Source organism: Rhineura floridana, chromosome 6 (assembly GCF_030035675.1).
Source record: "Rhineura floridana isolate rRhiFlo1 chromosome 6, rRhiFlo1.hap2, whole genome shotgun sequence".
In the NCBI taxonomy this organism is placed as follows: domain Eukaryota; kingdom Metazoa; phylum Chordata; class Lepidosauria; order Squamata; family Rhineuridae; genus Rhineura; species Rhineura floridana.
In genome coordinates, this window is record NC_084485.1 from 65,404,543 (window position 1) to 65,421,437 (window position 16,895).

Genomic DNA, 16,895 nt, shown 5'->3' on the forward strand with positions numbered 1-16,895 from the left:
GCACAGGGTGATTTTCTTCTGAAATTCCTTGGTCCATTCCATTATCCAGTGTATGTTTGTGATATGATCTCTGGTGCCCAGGGCCGGCTCCAGAAATGCCGGGGCCCTTGGGCATCAGCCTGCCCCGGGCCCCTCCGCTACCCTTCTGTGATCCATGGCATGAGCTGCACTGCGGATCTCAAGACAAGAGCTTCCGAGCCATCCGCCGCCGCCACCCGCCACCATCTCCCCGCCACCATCCCCCCTTACGGAAACCTTGGCTGCCATCTTGATTGATGGCAACCCTGTGCGCACAGTGCGCGCAGCCGCAAAGAACAGCAGAGAAAGGTAGGTGAAGCTTGGGGGATGGTGGCGGGTGGCTCGGAAGCTCTTGTCTTGCTATCCGCGGCACGGCTTATGCCACGGATTGTGGAAGGGGAGCAGAGGGCCCCTCAGGGCCCCCCCAGGGGCTCCTGTAGCTGCAGGGCCCTCGGGCCAGTGCCCAACCTGGCCACCCTTTGGAACCGGCTCTGCTGGTGCCTCGTCCTTTTCTAAATCCAGCTTGGACATCTGGCATTTCTCGCTCCATATATGGTAAGAGCCTTTGTTGTAGAATCTTGAGCATTACTTTACTTGCATGAGATATTGGCAATAGTTGGATAATTACTGCATTCCCTGGGATCCCCTTTCTTTGGAATTGGGATATATATTGAACGCTTCCAGTCTGTGGGCCATTGTTTAGTTTTCCATATTTCTTGACAAATTTTTGTCAAAATTTGGACAGATTCAGTCTCAGTAACTTGTAGCAACTGTATTAGTACGCCATCAGTTCCTGGTGATTTGTTTCTTCCAAGTATTTTAAAAGCAGCTTTTACCACACATTCTAAAATTTCTGGTTCTTCATCATACAGTTCCTCCATCAATGATTCTGTCGTCCTGTCATCTCTTTTATAGAGTTCTTCAGTGTATTGCTTCCATCTTCCTTTTATTTCATCTCGGTCAGTCAGTGTGTTCCCCTGTTGATTATTCAACATCCCTACTCTTGGTTTAAATTTCCCTTTAATTTCTCTAATCTTTTGGAATAGGGATCTTGTTCTACCCTTTTTGTTGTCCTGTTCTATTTCTATACAATAACTATTGTATAGTTCTCTTTGTTCCTGTGTACTAGTCGCTGTATTTTTGCATTGAGGGTTCTGACCATTTTCTATCTCCTTTTACTTTTGTTTTCCTTCTTTCTTGAACCATTTTAAGAGTTTCATCAGTCATCCACTGAGGTCTTTCTAGTTTTTCTCTGTTCCATACTTTTGCATTCCAGTCCCCCATGATTATCAGAACATCTTGTTTTGGTGTGTGATCAATTTCTTCTGGTACGTCTACACAGACGTACAATTCTCTCCAATTCCTCCTCTTCTGTGTTTGCCATTGGAGCATAGACTTGGATGATGGTTATGTTCAGAGCTTGGAAAAGTTACTTTTTTGAACTACAGCTCCCATCAGCCCTAGCCAGCATGGCCACTGGATTGGGCTGATGGGAGTTGTAGTTCAAAAAAGTAACTTTTCCAAGATCTGGTTATGTTAATAGGTTTCCTGTTTAATCTCATTGACATCACTAGCTCAGACCTTGCATTACAGCTCTTAGTTGCTTTTGCTACATCACTTCTCACTATTAAAGCAACCCTTTTCTTCTTAATTTCTCATTTCCCGTATAAAATATTTTGTAGTTGCCTGATTGAAAATGTCCCATTCCCGTCCATTTTAATTCTCTCATGCCAAGTATTGTAATGTTGATACATTCCATTTCTTGCTTGACATATGTAGTTCCTGGGGAAAGCCTTAAAGGCCAGTCCTTATTTTTCACCATCTTCTTTAATTTGGGTATGAAACAGAATTGGTCAGCATGGTAGGGTGACAGTGGTCACCTGACCTTAGGTCAGTCACATGCTTACTGTTTACCAAGAGGGAGAGGGGGCAAGGAGAGGGGGCAGCGAGATTGGTATGGTGCAAACAAACTAGTGGAGGCTCTTGCCAACCTCGCTGCTGTCTCCTCCTTCCCCCTCTACTTCCTGGTAAGCAGCAGTGACGTGACCAACCAGAAATCGGGTGAGCATCACTGCTCCACCATGCCATTCGCTATTGTTTCTGATAAATCCATATTATAAACCTGAAGTGTGGGTCCAATTTTTAAAAATAACTTTAATGGAAAGAATAGCCCAATTGCAGAATTTCAATTTCTTAAATTAATCAAGAAGTACCTGAATTGCAACCTTATGTGAGACAATATTGATGTGATCTCTCCCCTTTGAATTGTTTGAACTTAAATGGATGCCAAATTAGTTTAGCAGCAGAGCAACAACATAAACCAGGGAAACATGTCCATCCAATACACCTCAGTGGAGCACTGAAACATGTATGTAGCAGTGCAGTATGAAACTTTGCAGTTCAAAGGAGGATTATACCACACGTATTTGAACCAACTCTTGGTGTTATGGCTGTGTGGAAATGGAAACATACTAATTTAAGAGATCTAAATGTACCTTTTTAGGGTGATGTATTCTGACGTTAATTCTTCCAAAATGATATAAAACAATTTGCTCACTTCAATATATAACTCTTGTTTACTTTTTGTAATTACAATATTTCCTTTGTCAAATGTTTTGGTATATGCTGAAATGTCTCAAGCAGTACCAATGTCATGTTTTGAAGGTCTCTCAGGCAAGTAATGGACACCTCCTCTTTCTCCCAACTTTTGCCACTAGCTATGTGCTTGTTTCTATACTTGGATTTAAACTGGATGTAGAGCAGGAATGGGAAACCAGGGCTCTCCAGATGTTGTTGGACTACAACTTCCATCAGCCATGACCATTGACTATGTTGGCTAGAGCTGGTGGGAATTGTAGTCTAACAACTCCTGGAGGACCACAAGTTCCCCACCCTGGTGTAGAGGTTATTATACACTCTTCTCACTGCTCATCCACCCAGAGGCAGGTGAAATGGCAGCAACAGGAGACTCCAGAGATTGGCAGTGGGCTCCCTACTAGGCCATGGAAAATGACTAATGACACCAGCATGTAATACTGGACCTGAACTTAAGTGCAAGCAGTAGCGGATGGCGTGGTGGGGCTGCACTATTCATCCGACTTCCCTCCAGCTGAATTGCTGCTGCATATAGAGGGGGGAAGTGCAAGGCAGCCATAAAGTTGGTGTGGTGAAAATGCACCAGTGGAGCCTATCCAGTGCTCTTGCTGACACACTGTGTACAATACTGACCTCACCACCACATCACTCACCCTCTCTGTCCCAGTATTCAGAAGTAACTCAGCTGGATGGAGGTCAGATGAGCAGCACAGCCTCACCATGCCTTCTGCTACTGAGTGCAAGTACATACTCACTTTTATGCTTTGAGGATTTGAGCTACTGTTATCTTAGGACTGAAACACAGGCTTCAAATAAAAAGCTTTGCTTTATTTTTCTCCTATATCACAAGAGGAAAGAATAAATTATGACAGTTTGTATTTTATCTGGGAAGAAAAATTTTACATTGAAGAGAAGAGGAATGCAACAGTCATCTCAAAAGAATGTAATAGTCATTCTAAAAGGCAAAGAGCCACACCTGGAATGTATAAGTGGCTTATAACGGATTAATATATGCTTACCAGATGGTTGCCTAATTTGTTAATCCACTTACATTTTTTTTACATAGAATCCTACACCTTAATACATTTGCCACAATCCTGACTTCCATTGGGCTCTGATGCTCACATACATTCACAGAAATTGAGGATGATCCATTCTGTTCCATGCTGAGGAAGGTTTACTGTGCAATTGTGCCCACAAAACACAAAGAGCAATTGTATACACAAAGCATAAGAATGGGTGAGAAATTTGATTTGGTTCCCATTTAAAGCTGAATTCATCAAATTCGCACTTTCTGAAACAATATGAGAACCAAAACACAGCCATCCTTTTTAATGTTTGTTTTGTTTTTATTACATATATAAACATAAACTAGAACAGAAGCATAAACAGGGCCATTACGAGGTGTTACATTAGTAGGGCCAAAGGAGGAGGAAAATACATTATGCCATGTCTTGTACAGAAACAGGTAAAGATGTACAGATCTCAATATCAGTAAAATACGTGACAAATTCCCACCATATTGCATAGAAACACTTTGGTTCCTCTGCTCTTCTAGATACCCACAAACCATGAGTCAATTTCTCCATGATTGATAGATTCCATAGATTTTTATACCACATAGCTAACGGGAGATCCTGAGCAGTTTTCCATCTTTGAGCAATGGAGTTTCGAGCCACAGCCAACATCCATGTAAGCAGTTCTTTTTGCATGAAACTTTGTTATCCAGGGGTCCCATAGGTTCAACAGCAGCAGTTGTGGGGTAATTGAGATATTTGACTGGAATATATTTTTGAAATTTCTTGATATTCTTCCACCCAGAAATAGTATACAGGGGGACACTCCCACCAAAGATGTAAAAATGTCCCCCTGGACCTTCATCCACTCCAGCAAGCCATCCTTTGAAATGCACACTTATTCAAATTTTGCGATGCAATTCTCCAACAAAGTAATGTTTACAAAGTGCATGCATTAGTGGAAACTGTGCACAAAATAAATATATTAGTGAAAATAACATACAGCAATGCATTGTGTTAGGATAAATTGCTTGCAAAAGTGTGATTAGTCAAAACTGCATACAGAAATTTATTAGGAGAAATTTGGATTAAAATACTGAAGAATTTTCATGAGGATTTTTAAAAATCTGCAAATTGCTGTAGAAATGTGGAAAACTGAATTTAAGAATAGAAAAATGAAAAACTGAGAGAACAGGTATCAACAGATCTTTTCTTCCCTATTCTTTATAGCCAGAGATTTAAACCGTTTTGATGGATGTTCATGAAGCTTGACTTTAAACCTTTGAAATCCTGTCTAAACAATTTGTAAATGAAACTTTATGGCAACATGAAGGCCTAGAATAATCCAGCTCTAAGGTTTAAAGCACTTCAGATTGCATTACCTTGTGGACTTTTTGAAGGGTGGGTAAGACATCTTGAAAATAAATAAATATTACCGAAATGCAGCTTTAGAGGAGGCAAACAGTCCTTCCCCCTTGGCTCCATAAAAGCCCAGTGCAAAGACCCTACAATTATGATGAAAGGATTTAAGTGCTTAGGATCCCAAATTGTGTGCAATAAATGAAAGTTAACCCTCTATCTAGCTAGTTGGACAGCAAACACACATTTTGTTCCATTTCCATAGAGTATCAGGACAGCAATATTGAAAGCACCAATGGACGCAATAAAAGGTTATTTAATTCAGTGTCTTGTAAATAAGTAGTTCTGGGGATGACATCTCACATCTATGCTTTGGGAGCAGGTGCTTACATTCAGCGAACTTTTCAGGATCCCTCCCTTGTTTATTTGGCCTTTCAGTGTTATCCCAGCGCAACAACCATCAAAAAGCAAGGTGCTCAGTTGTACATAATTCATAAGAGGACTGGTATCCTTAGAGACATGCAAAAGTGGCCTATTTCCAAGATTAAATAAAAAGTATGCCATGCATAATCTGTACCCTTTTGAAATATTCTCATGTTTGGAATAAATATTTATGCTTCCACTTAAGGCCCATATCTATTGGACCCACAATGGCTTTTCTAGTCAAGCATCCAGCTGGGATGATCACTCCCCCCCCCATCACTATGCCTAAGCAGAATGGACACAGTGCTTAAAGATTAATGGGAAATAAATTAGTTTTATTCCATGTGCTTTAAATTACAAGGGTGTGTATTATTCATAATTCTGTCCTTTCTGTTTTGAAGTCTGCCTAAGGACTGCTCTAGGTCAACATTTTCTAACCATTCATCAGTTACAGCAGAACGCCATTATCTCAACCTCCTGGTTTCCTGAAGTCACCTGCCTCATCTGTCTTGGATAAATGAATGTTGATCCATATCAAGGTAACTATCTGTAAGAAGCACTCTAGTTTATCCAAGCTATTTACGATTTGATTATTTGGATGATTCTTAGGCCACTCTGGTAAAAAAAAAGGATGTACACTATAATAAAAGAGAATAGTGAGTAAAATCTATTCAGTTAGCCCTGAAGGGAGCTCCTGTATATTGCAAAGACACTTGGGAAGTACAAGGTATCTCTGTATTTTACACACAGAGACACATTGCACACTCAGGCAAGACATGATCCCTTTCTAGCCCTGGAAAGTGCAAAGAACCAGGCTGCACTAACATCATAAATGTACAGGCTCCCCCCCCAAAAAAAACACCCCAGCATGTAATAAGGATTACAAGGATGTGGCTGCTTCTCTGGCCAAGTTTGGGATTTGCTGAAGTCAGCAGTAAGTGCTAGCCTCAAGGGCTCTATTGACCTTTACATAAATATGCTCTACAGGGAGCATTTAAGCCCCCATGGAATCTTGCTTTAGTCTCCCAGGGCCAAGGGCAAATAGTCTTTTTTAAAACTGTGTACTTCCCAAATTACAGGGTGAATATGGGTGATTCCTATGAGGTTTTCACATGCCTACATCAGACTGAGCTCTTAATAAGGCACCTCAACTCAGATCAGGGACTTCCAGAAGTCCTAAGTCACTCTGTGGACTTGGGTGCCAAGAAAACACTGCAATTTAAAAGTGATTGCTGTTTAAAATAAAATAAAAATAAAAAGATAAACCAAGCTGACTAGGGAAGCACCCTGAGCTCAAGCGGGAAGGGGTGGAGAGATGCAGTTAATATTTCTTCTTGTCTCCTTAGAGGTCTAGGTTTTCCCAGGATACTCCAATTATAATTATTTGGAGGAGGGATGTTGAAGTTAATATTAAAAACTATGTTTGTTTTTTACACTGAGCTATGCTATTTTTTTTACCACCACCCCTTTCTCTGTGCAAGTCAGTGGCAAGAGATTTCTCTCCCAGGTAGAATAGGCCATATCCCCTGAAATTTGTTGGGGTGGGGGAGAAGCCCACATCACACCAATGACCTCTGGGGCAACATGGTCTTTGCTAGGAGGATGGCATTTCCCCCACTCCAGTCTTTCCTGAGTATCATGCTCTTTTTCCACCACCTCCTCCTACTGTATCCATCCCAAAATAGTAAAGTTTGCCTTGTAGGAGAATCACACAACAGTGACCATACTGAAATTTGGCAGGTGTTGGCCCCTCAGAAGGATACAAATTGCATCCAATTCTTTCAGAAAATAAAATATACTTCTTTTTCTTTTTTTAAATCAATTTTTTTAAGTGCCCTGTACAAAAAAAACCTATTTTTTGCCTACATTTTGACAGACTTAATACACTCTGTAGGTTCTTCATTGTCTGCAAATTGCATCCAATTCTGTGATAAAGAAAAACGTTATAGCTGTTTTTAGATTCCTCACTATAGTCAACGGGGAAAAAGAGAGTTTCATTTTTAACAGATCTAATTCAGTCTCATATAACAAGTCAAACTGGAAAGACACAGAATGACTTCAAAACCAATCAAGCTGCTTCCCATATACAGATACGAGTTGTATATTGCGGCCAGTGCACACCCCAAGTATCTAGCCATATGGGATGCTGGAAATCTGCTGAAACTGAAAAACACTGTCTGAATACTTCAGAGCTGCTTCCAGAATCTTATGATACATACAATTCCTCTCAAAGATAGATAAGTATATTGTAGTTTAGTTTTTGCATTATATTTCCACGTGTCCTGTTTATGAGTGTCAGGTGCTTGCTTATTCAATATGCATGACTTTTAAGATTGGATTACTGCTACGTATGCTGTAGCATAGTTGTTAAGAAGAGTGAGGCCCTGTCAGCATATATCACCTCTGCTCAGAAATCTGCACTGGTTGCCTGTTTCTTACTGGGCCAAGTTCAAGGTGTTGCTGTTGGTAAATAAAGCCCTTAACAGCTTTAGACCAGTTTATTTGCAGGATTGCCTTACCCCGTATGTGCCCATTTAACTGCTTCGAGATGTGGAACTGAATGGTAATATTCAGGAATCCCTATTATTTATTTGTTTGTTTGTTTACTGTAAACCACCCAGAGAGCTTCGGCTATGGGGCGGTATATAACTACAATAAATAAATAAATAAATAAATTGATTTATATCTCACCCTTTCTCCCAGTAGGAACCCAGGGCAACAAACAAAAGCACTAAAAACACTTTAAAACACCATCAAAACAGACTTTGAAATATATTAAAACAAAACAACCATTAAAAACATATTAAAACAAAACATCTTACATGCTTACAAGTATTCTTACCTATCCATGTCTTTCCCTGTCAGTTGTGACCAACCGTATTCACCCACAACAAGATATGGGGTGACCATGTGCCCAACTTTACAGAGGAGAGTCCAGTCTCCCATGATTATCAGCACATCTTGTTTTGGTGTGTAATCAATTTCTTCCTGTACTTTTGCATAAAATCTCTCCCAATTCCTCTTCTTCTGTGTGTGCTGTTGGAGCATAGACTTGGATGATGGTTATGTTAATAGGTTTCCTGTTTAATCTCGTTGATATCACTTGCTCAGACCTTGTGTTGTAGCTCCTAATTGCTTTTGCTACATCACTTCTCACTATTAAAGCAACCCCATTTCTTCTTGGTTTCTCATTTCCTGCATAAAATATTTTGTAGTTGCCTGATTGAAAATGCCCCATTCCCGTCCATTTTAATTCACTCACACCAAGTATTGTCATGTTGATACATTCCATTTCTTGCTTGACAATTTCTGACTTTTCCTGGTTCATGCTTCTCACATTCCATGTTTCTATTGTGTGTGTCGTACAACTCCGGACTCTCCTTTAACATCTGTGCGCATCAGCCTCTGGGCTTCCTTTTGGCTTTGACCCAGCTGCGTCATTAGTCACAGCGCTACTCGTGCTTGTCCTTTGTTCTTCCCCAGTAGCTTGGTAAGTGCCTTCTGACCCAGGGGGGTCTCATCTTCCAGCACTATCTTGCATTTTGGGTTTTCGTGGTAAGAGGTATTCAGAGGTGGTTTACCATTGCCTTCCTCTGAGTTTGAATGCATCTTAGTCTGGTGTCTCAGCGTTGACCATTCTGCCTTGGCTGCCCCTGCTAGGAGTCTAGCCTCTTGGTCTAGACTCCTGACTGCATTGCTCTCAGCTTCTTCAACATTCTCAAACCCCCTCACCACGTTAAGGTGTGCATCCTAGTGTGCATCCTAATAGCAGGTGTTTACCCTACATTGAGAGCATTGAGACTTAAGACTTAGTAAAGTAAGAAAAGCTACTTTATTTATAGAAATACATAGTAGATAGGATGGTACTATATATTCCTGCATTTAAACAGGAGATTTGAAATAAACAATGATAGCACAGTAATTGTAAAGATGAAGAAAGAGAACTTGAGTTACTTCAATTCTGTCATTCTATGTGACCACTTGGAGTTTTTATTTGTGTTTAAAATTTAAAATAGTGAAACAGAGTGCGAACTGCGAGGTGTAATATTTTTGTTTGGTAAGTGCAAATTTCTTTTCTGGCCGTTATTACTATTTGTTTCATTTCATGATTATTACTGAAAATAATTTTGTCATATAGAGGAGGGGGGTGTTAAAAAGTGATCCGCTCCGGGTGTCAAATATGCTAGGTACGCCACTGACTGATCCCAAGAAGTTGCAGCAGATGTTGCTCTGAACATCACATTGGCGAGTCAGGGACATCAAGATTGCTACGGAAGCGAGAAATTACCTTGAAAGTGCCTTGCAAACAATTCGCAGTGGGCCTCCAAAGGGTCTAAAACTCCATTTCCTGGAGTTGATGTCAACAGACCCCTGACAATACGGAAAAGCTTCACTGGACGGCTACTTGAGGATGTGATGGAGGCAGAGAAGTAGGCCTTCTTTGTCTCTCTCACCCTCACTGCCACACAATAGGCACTGTTCTGATGTTTTACTCGTGCCCAATCAGCTTCACATCACATCTTTTGCTGCTTGCGCTCTAGTCATTATCCAGCCTGTTTCACTGGTGTACCAATGGTTAGGGATGCTGGGTTGGAAATCTCTACTTTTGTGCAAACACACACCGGAGGACTTGCTAAAAAAATCTGAGTGAACATCACAGACTCTGCCCATTCAAATGGTCACTTTAGATCATCTTACAGTAAGACTGTAATTTAAATTGTGCAAGTGTCTCTCTTCATCAGCATTCCTGAAGGAGAAAATCAGTGCATGTATCAAGGTCTATCTCCATCTCTAGTTTGCCATCACATTGGAGTATTATGTTTGGGGAGGTGAGATGACTGCACAGGAATTAAGGGCCACAATACTTCTCAAATCTCCTTGTAATCTGAGGTTCAGTATTGGTGGTGTTGTCCTTGTGCCACTTACAAGGAAGATTTCATGTTGATGTATACAATAGCAATGTGTGAGAAACGGATTTGTGTGAGAAACCATTTGCCCCACCTTCAGGTTTGTAGGCTTCTTGACTTTTGCAATATTAAATCCCTTTGCACTGAAACAAGCCTTATCTTATCATGAGCATATTTTTATCTGTAGGCTGCACAGAAGCTGGCTAATCATGGTGTGTAAAAATGACATCATAAACCATCTCTTTGTGCCATATAATTATGCATTTCCTGAAATATTCAAGAACCAAAATAACATAGTTCATCTTACTTCCACAAACTCTAAATATCTGACTCGTGCTAAAGTCAGTGATATTAGCAGTTGGCAGACCTACCAGTTTTTATTGCAAGCAATCCATTAAGATTCAGAAGGAGTGGATTCAATAGGACTAAAGTGATCTGTAAATCTGAATTAAAGTGAGTTAACCAATGTATATTATTAACAAGCATATGTCAGACATGCTTTGAACTCCACTTAATACTTTATTTATTTCTGCATCTCACTATAATATAATAAAATTAAGAATTTAGCAAAATCCAAATGTAGTCTGGAATACTCCTTATACAGGTAACCCTGCAGGCAACAATCTTAGTACAAAGATTTAATTCCTTTCCTGCTCAGTTAAAAGGAATGACAAGAATTTCCAAAGACTGAATTTTTGGGGTGGGGATATAAGTCCTCTTGCTTCTATTCAAAATTCAGGACAGTCAACATGGTGCCTTCCAGATGTTGCTTGACTCCAAATTCCATCAGGCCTAGCTAGCTTGGCCAATGGACATGGATGACATGAGTTCAACAAGAGTGATACCATAGATTGAGAGTATATCATCTAATTTCTACTCAGTTCAGCTATGCACCACCCATTAATCTGTTTTCCAAGGATTTACAGTCTGTAACCATCTGAGTACCCCATGCAGATCTCTACCTTCAGCCTTGACATTTAAGATGTTTTTATATTATGTTTTGATGTAAGTCCATCAATAACTATAAGCAAAAAATTGGTCTGCAATTTTAACTATTTACGTCATCCTAAGATGTCTAGTCGCCAGAAACTAGAATGGCATGGCTGGGATCAACCTATAGCTGTACTTTTTTGTTTTGTTCCTCCTCTGAAGCATTCAGTGTGTTGAAGAGATGGGGCAGGACACTTGTCTAATCCAATACATGGTCTGAGAAGCATGCATTTTTGTGCAGTGCCTAAGGATTTTTAAGGCCCTTAATAAAAATATAATATGTTGTTCTTGATTGCACACCAATTGGCAATAAATATATAAGCATCAAACAGAGAAACAAATCTTCTGGATACTTGAGTTGAGACATATAGATTTCCTGCTTCCCCACTTGCATGACAGCCCATTCATTTCAATGCAAAGGAAATGCAATGCAAATTGGAGGGAGGGGCATAATCAATTATGTATCATTTGCAGACTGAAAGCAACAGCAAATACCGATCATATTCACTGGATTGATTTCCCTTCCAGACATGGGATGAATAAGTGAACACTGGAAATTTCAACACCTCTTTTCATCAGAAGTCCTTACCAGTGGGGCAACTGTGACAGATGCACCAGCTTCCCCACCTGTCAAAGTTCAAAGAGACTGATAGCGGTTATGGCAAGCACCTGTGAAGTCCATTTGCAGACATAGTTTGAATCCAAACCTGTAAATGGACAAAGTGGGACTCGCTGACAGTGCCAAACCACTGATTGGCACTGACGCAAACTCAGTGGTTGGGCTGCACTAGGGAATTCCTATTAAGCATGCAAAGAAACAAACAGGATCTCACTATAAGCTTCAGATTGTTCCTTTGCAGCCAGCCACATTATTACCTGCCCACATCTCATGTTAGATATGCCACTGAGTGTGTCGGGCAGATGGACATGGTGTGGGGAAAACAGCCCAGCAGGCCAGATTGGTACCTGTGCCAGGCCCAGGCCTAATGAGGCCTATGGGCTAGAGGTTCCTCACCCTTGCCATAAAGCAAGTGGAAACACAAGCGAAACTTCAAGTCTTTCTCTTTGATTATTCAAACTTTCTGGCTTGCTTTTTTTCTTCCTCCCAAGCCCTTCTCTCTCTCCCTCCCTTCCTCCCTCTCTCTAATTTCGGTTCCTCATTCCTGCATGGATAAAGTCCTCCCTCCCTGTGCCAGCTCAGACAAGCATGTGGTATTCAAGTGAACACAAGCAGATTTATGTGGGCTAAAAATATAACATAAGGCCACTTGGTTGCTGAAATTTTGACAAGGCTGATTTTGCTTAAAAGAGGCAATAGTTTCTCCTCTGAGCAGCATCTTGGGCTCAGTCCTGCATATATTTTTGGTGCTATAGTAGCGATTATAGGGCTCCTACTGAGAGGAAGGGCAGGATATGAATCAAATTAAATAAATAAATAATAGATCTAAGGGCTCAGACTATGAAACTCATTTGAGTCAATTAAGGAACTCTTAGGGATTAACTCCAGAGATGCATTTGGGGAAACAAAGAATATTCTGGGTTTTACCCCACCCTCCAAATTAAAAACAAAAACACCCAATAACAAACCCAAAGAAAAAAGTAGTGTTGCCAACTTTTTAGGCAGCCTTTGTATCTTTACAGATGTTCCAACAAGTAGCTTTTAGCAAGTGACTGCATTTCTCTCCATCCCATATAACAGTTGACTTCTTCCAGATCAAGGTGCTGTTAAGGCACAGCTACAGAGGACAATAAAATGTTGGCAGCCCTTGAAAAAAACCTATCTTGTTTGCCAAGCTTTCATGGAAACCACTAGAACTGCCAAGCACGCATACACACAGAGGAAAATGTACTGCTCCTATGCCTTTAACGGCAGCCCAGAAGGTAGAAATGTAACTGGTGAAGCATTTCTTGGCATTGATTTAAATGTGTTAGGAAAAGGAGCAACTGTTTAGTTTCTGCCTTTCCTTTCATGGATCACCCTCCCCTGTGTGGTAGACCTCATCATCATCATCCTTATGTTTAATTTGTATGCTGCTTTTCCATATTAAACTATGCTCATGGCATCTCACGACATGAAAAAAAGTTACGATTCCCTGTTAAAATGCAAAATTCAAATAGTCAATAAGTTAAAGATAACATCTCATGAAGAAATATACAATAAACTGAAACAGTACCCTCATGATTCATAATAAGGGTCAACATAAAAATATAATCCGAATAAGAACATAACTGACCTCCACAATTAAATTTTGGCCCAAACAAAAGCACCTAAACAACATTCCACAGTCAGGATGGTCTCTGGTATGTGAAGTCCTGCAGGTAGGAGAAAGGAAGACAGATGAAAGGTACCAGAAAGAAGCAGCTGCCTTGTTTCCCAGTGAATCTAGGATTTTAACAACGTAATACAAATCTCCACATCATGATCAGGTAACCCTACACAGAGATTCTTGGATCCAATGCCAATGAACCTTAGCTGAATGAACCTTTCCTAAGTCCTCAGGCTGCAACTTTAAGCACTAGGAAGCAACTTCCAATCGTCTGAGTAAACTGTGCTTAGGTTTGGCCTGCAAATCTAAGGCTGCAGAGCGGTATGAGGGGGCAGAGTGGCAGTGGGCCCTTTCACCATCAGTGCTGCACATGGGGCGGTGTGAGGCAGCAGTGAGGTCAGGTGAGCTCCAGGTTGGCAGCTCAGGCTGCCTATAGGTGTTCACCTGTGGGATGCCACCACTGCCAACCCAGAGCTCCCCCAGTCTCACCACCATCTTGCCCCACCTCATTCCCATCCCAGCAAATGCAATGCTGTCACCACTAGGAGGGCGCCATAGTTGGTCTTAGCGCACATTTATCCCCAAGGTCACTTTTATATTTCACATCACACAAGCTGCTATCTGGAGCTCCCCAGGGTGAAGTTCATTGGTTTCATCATAGCAATAAATTAGACCTAGGTCATTGTCCAGTGAAGAGCAATAGAGCCACTAACATTAAGTGCCTTGAAATAAACCTTCTATCATGACGTTGTTATCATGGCAGGAGATAACCATATTATATGTACATGTAAGGTACACTGAGATCCAGATCAGGATAGCCTAATTTCCTCTTTCTCAGCCTTTGAGCATTCTCAGAATCGCTTGTCACCAGAGCTAGAACTAAATATCTCTGTATAGTTGTTGTAAACAACCCAGAGAGCTTCGGCTATGGGGTGGTATATAAATGCAATAAATAAATAAATATACAGTATGGTGCAGAGATGGTATCCAATGCTCCAGTTCTGCTAGGGTAAGGGCCGTGTGTTAGCAAAATGGAACTTTCCCCTGCTCTCTTCTCCCCTGCAGCCCCCCTGGCATGCCTGTAAAATCAGCTCTGGAAGATTGGGGGACCCTCCGGAGAAGATCTGGGGGTACATGGAGAGTATGCTTTAAGTTGGATTCCTGCATTGAGCAGGGGCTTGGACTCACTGGTCTTATAGGCCCCTTCCAACTCTACTATTCCGTGATTCTGTGAACTTGGCTGGGATACAACCCATAGCTTTAAAATAACCTCTGCTGTGTTTTCTTTTCCCAGGGATGAGTTTGTATCTTGGATCTCAACTAAACTTCTCCTAGGAGTGGAAGTCAGAGGAAACCTAGGGTGGTCATTAAAAAAAAAAATAACTCAGGGCTGGCCCTACCATTAGGCAGAGTGAGGCAGCCACCTCAGGCAGCACATGCTGGGAAATGGGGTGCAGACCTCTCTGTGTCAGGCAGCCTGCCTTGTGCTTCCCTTCCCCAAGCTAGTCTGCTGCCCTCCGGTATGGTAGAAGACACTGTCCTGTCACCTATGTCTAAGTAAGTTTCAACTGCCAGTCTGGTCAGTATGTGTACGTAGAATAGGGGAGGAGAGATGCCATCTTCTATTTTGCCGCAGGCAACAAAATGTCTTAGCCCTGTCAGTTAGCATAGCAGCCTGACACACAGAAATTTAACATGTGAAATTTTCCCCATCATTTACTGAAATGTCAAAATAAGCTTCACCTGCTCCTTTTTTTGTGTGTGTCTCGGGCTTCGGGCTAGTAAAAATGTAGGAGGAGGCCAGGGGAGGAAAGGGGGAGATAGCAAATTTAGTTTTGTGACATAACATGCATTGCTGAAAAAGGGTAGCCAATGTTGCAGAGGGGACAGAGAGAGAGCTGTATTCTAGGTAGATAAGAGTCCTATTCAAATATCCCACATGCACATACACACTTGATTACAACTGTGTGAGGAGGAAGAGCAAGGTCATGTTTCCTGGGCCCACCTCCTCTGCTTCGTCCTTGTCTCCTGCTCTATGCACTTCATACGTGCTAAAGGAGAACTTCTGCAGAGCAGAGCCTTCCAGAGTTCTGCATCACAAAATAAGCCTTCACGCAATCCCAGTGCATTTTCCCAGTGACAAATATTATTATTGTTGTTGTTGTTGTTGCTGTTGTTGTTAATAATAATAATAATAATAATAATAATAATAATAATAATAATAATAATAATAATAATAATAATAATAATAATAATAATTCTATTCCGCCTTTTGGGCAAAAGGCCCTCAAGGCGGCTCACACAAAAAAATAAAATAAACACAAATACAAAATACACATCAAAAAAGAATACAGTGCACAGGAATTTAAATAACAAAATATTAACATTGTTAAAAAAACAACAAGGTTCTTTACAGGCCTAAGGATAATCTGTCCCCAAATGTAGTACTGCCACTTCAAGAATTTTAGTCCTCAAACATTGAGCGGCTGTTGCAAAGGATTCGCTCCCCAACATCATCAGATTCTTCCCCAAAATCATCGCCCATAGACTTGAAGTAGAACTTTTAGTTGGACCAGTTGAGGAGCGCCTTGAAGTCACCCAGCATCACCCGCTCGGCCGGGATGAGCAGCTTCACCAGGTACGGTGAATATATATACACAGCAGAAAACATAGTTTCCCTATGATATGAGAGGTGGTTGTGGGAAAGACATTTCCCAAGTGAACAACTAGTAACAACTGTGCATTATTGAACAAATAGCAAACAAAACAAGAAAAGCATTTGTGTGTAAAGCTACAAATAAAAATAGCCAAATTCAAATACAACAAGAAATAAGTGTTGCCATGGTCCAGTGCAAGGTCAATGTAATTTAGTAAACCTCTATTTCCTCTGCTTCCTACAGGTCAAGTCCCCTGGAATCAAGACAGAAGCATCCCTCGAAAAAGTCCAAAGCTCTATTCCTAAAATATCAGGTAAAAGGACAACCAAACTCGTCTCTATGTTTCTGAAGGAGCATAGCTCTGTTCCAGATGATGAAAAGTCTCAACCTGAGCCATATTGCATAAAATTTGTCTGAAGCTTCCTTGTCTCTCAAAATTTGTTGGTGATCTGTCAGTCTCTGAGCCACTGCTGTGGTCCATACGCTGCAAACCCACAATGCTAAATCCAAGCCCTCCAGGGTCTCAAAAAGAAAACTGTTTATAAATACCCCAAATCAAACATCTGGAAAGCCCAAGGACATAGATTTATCTTTATCTCCTGTTTGCACCTGTGCTGAAGAGGGATAGATGAGCTTACAAGGTGACACTTATCCCCACCAAGC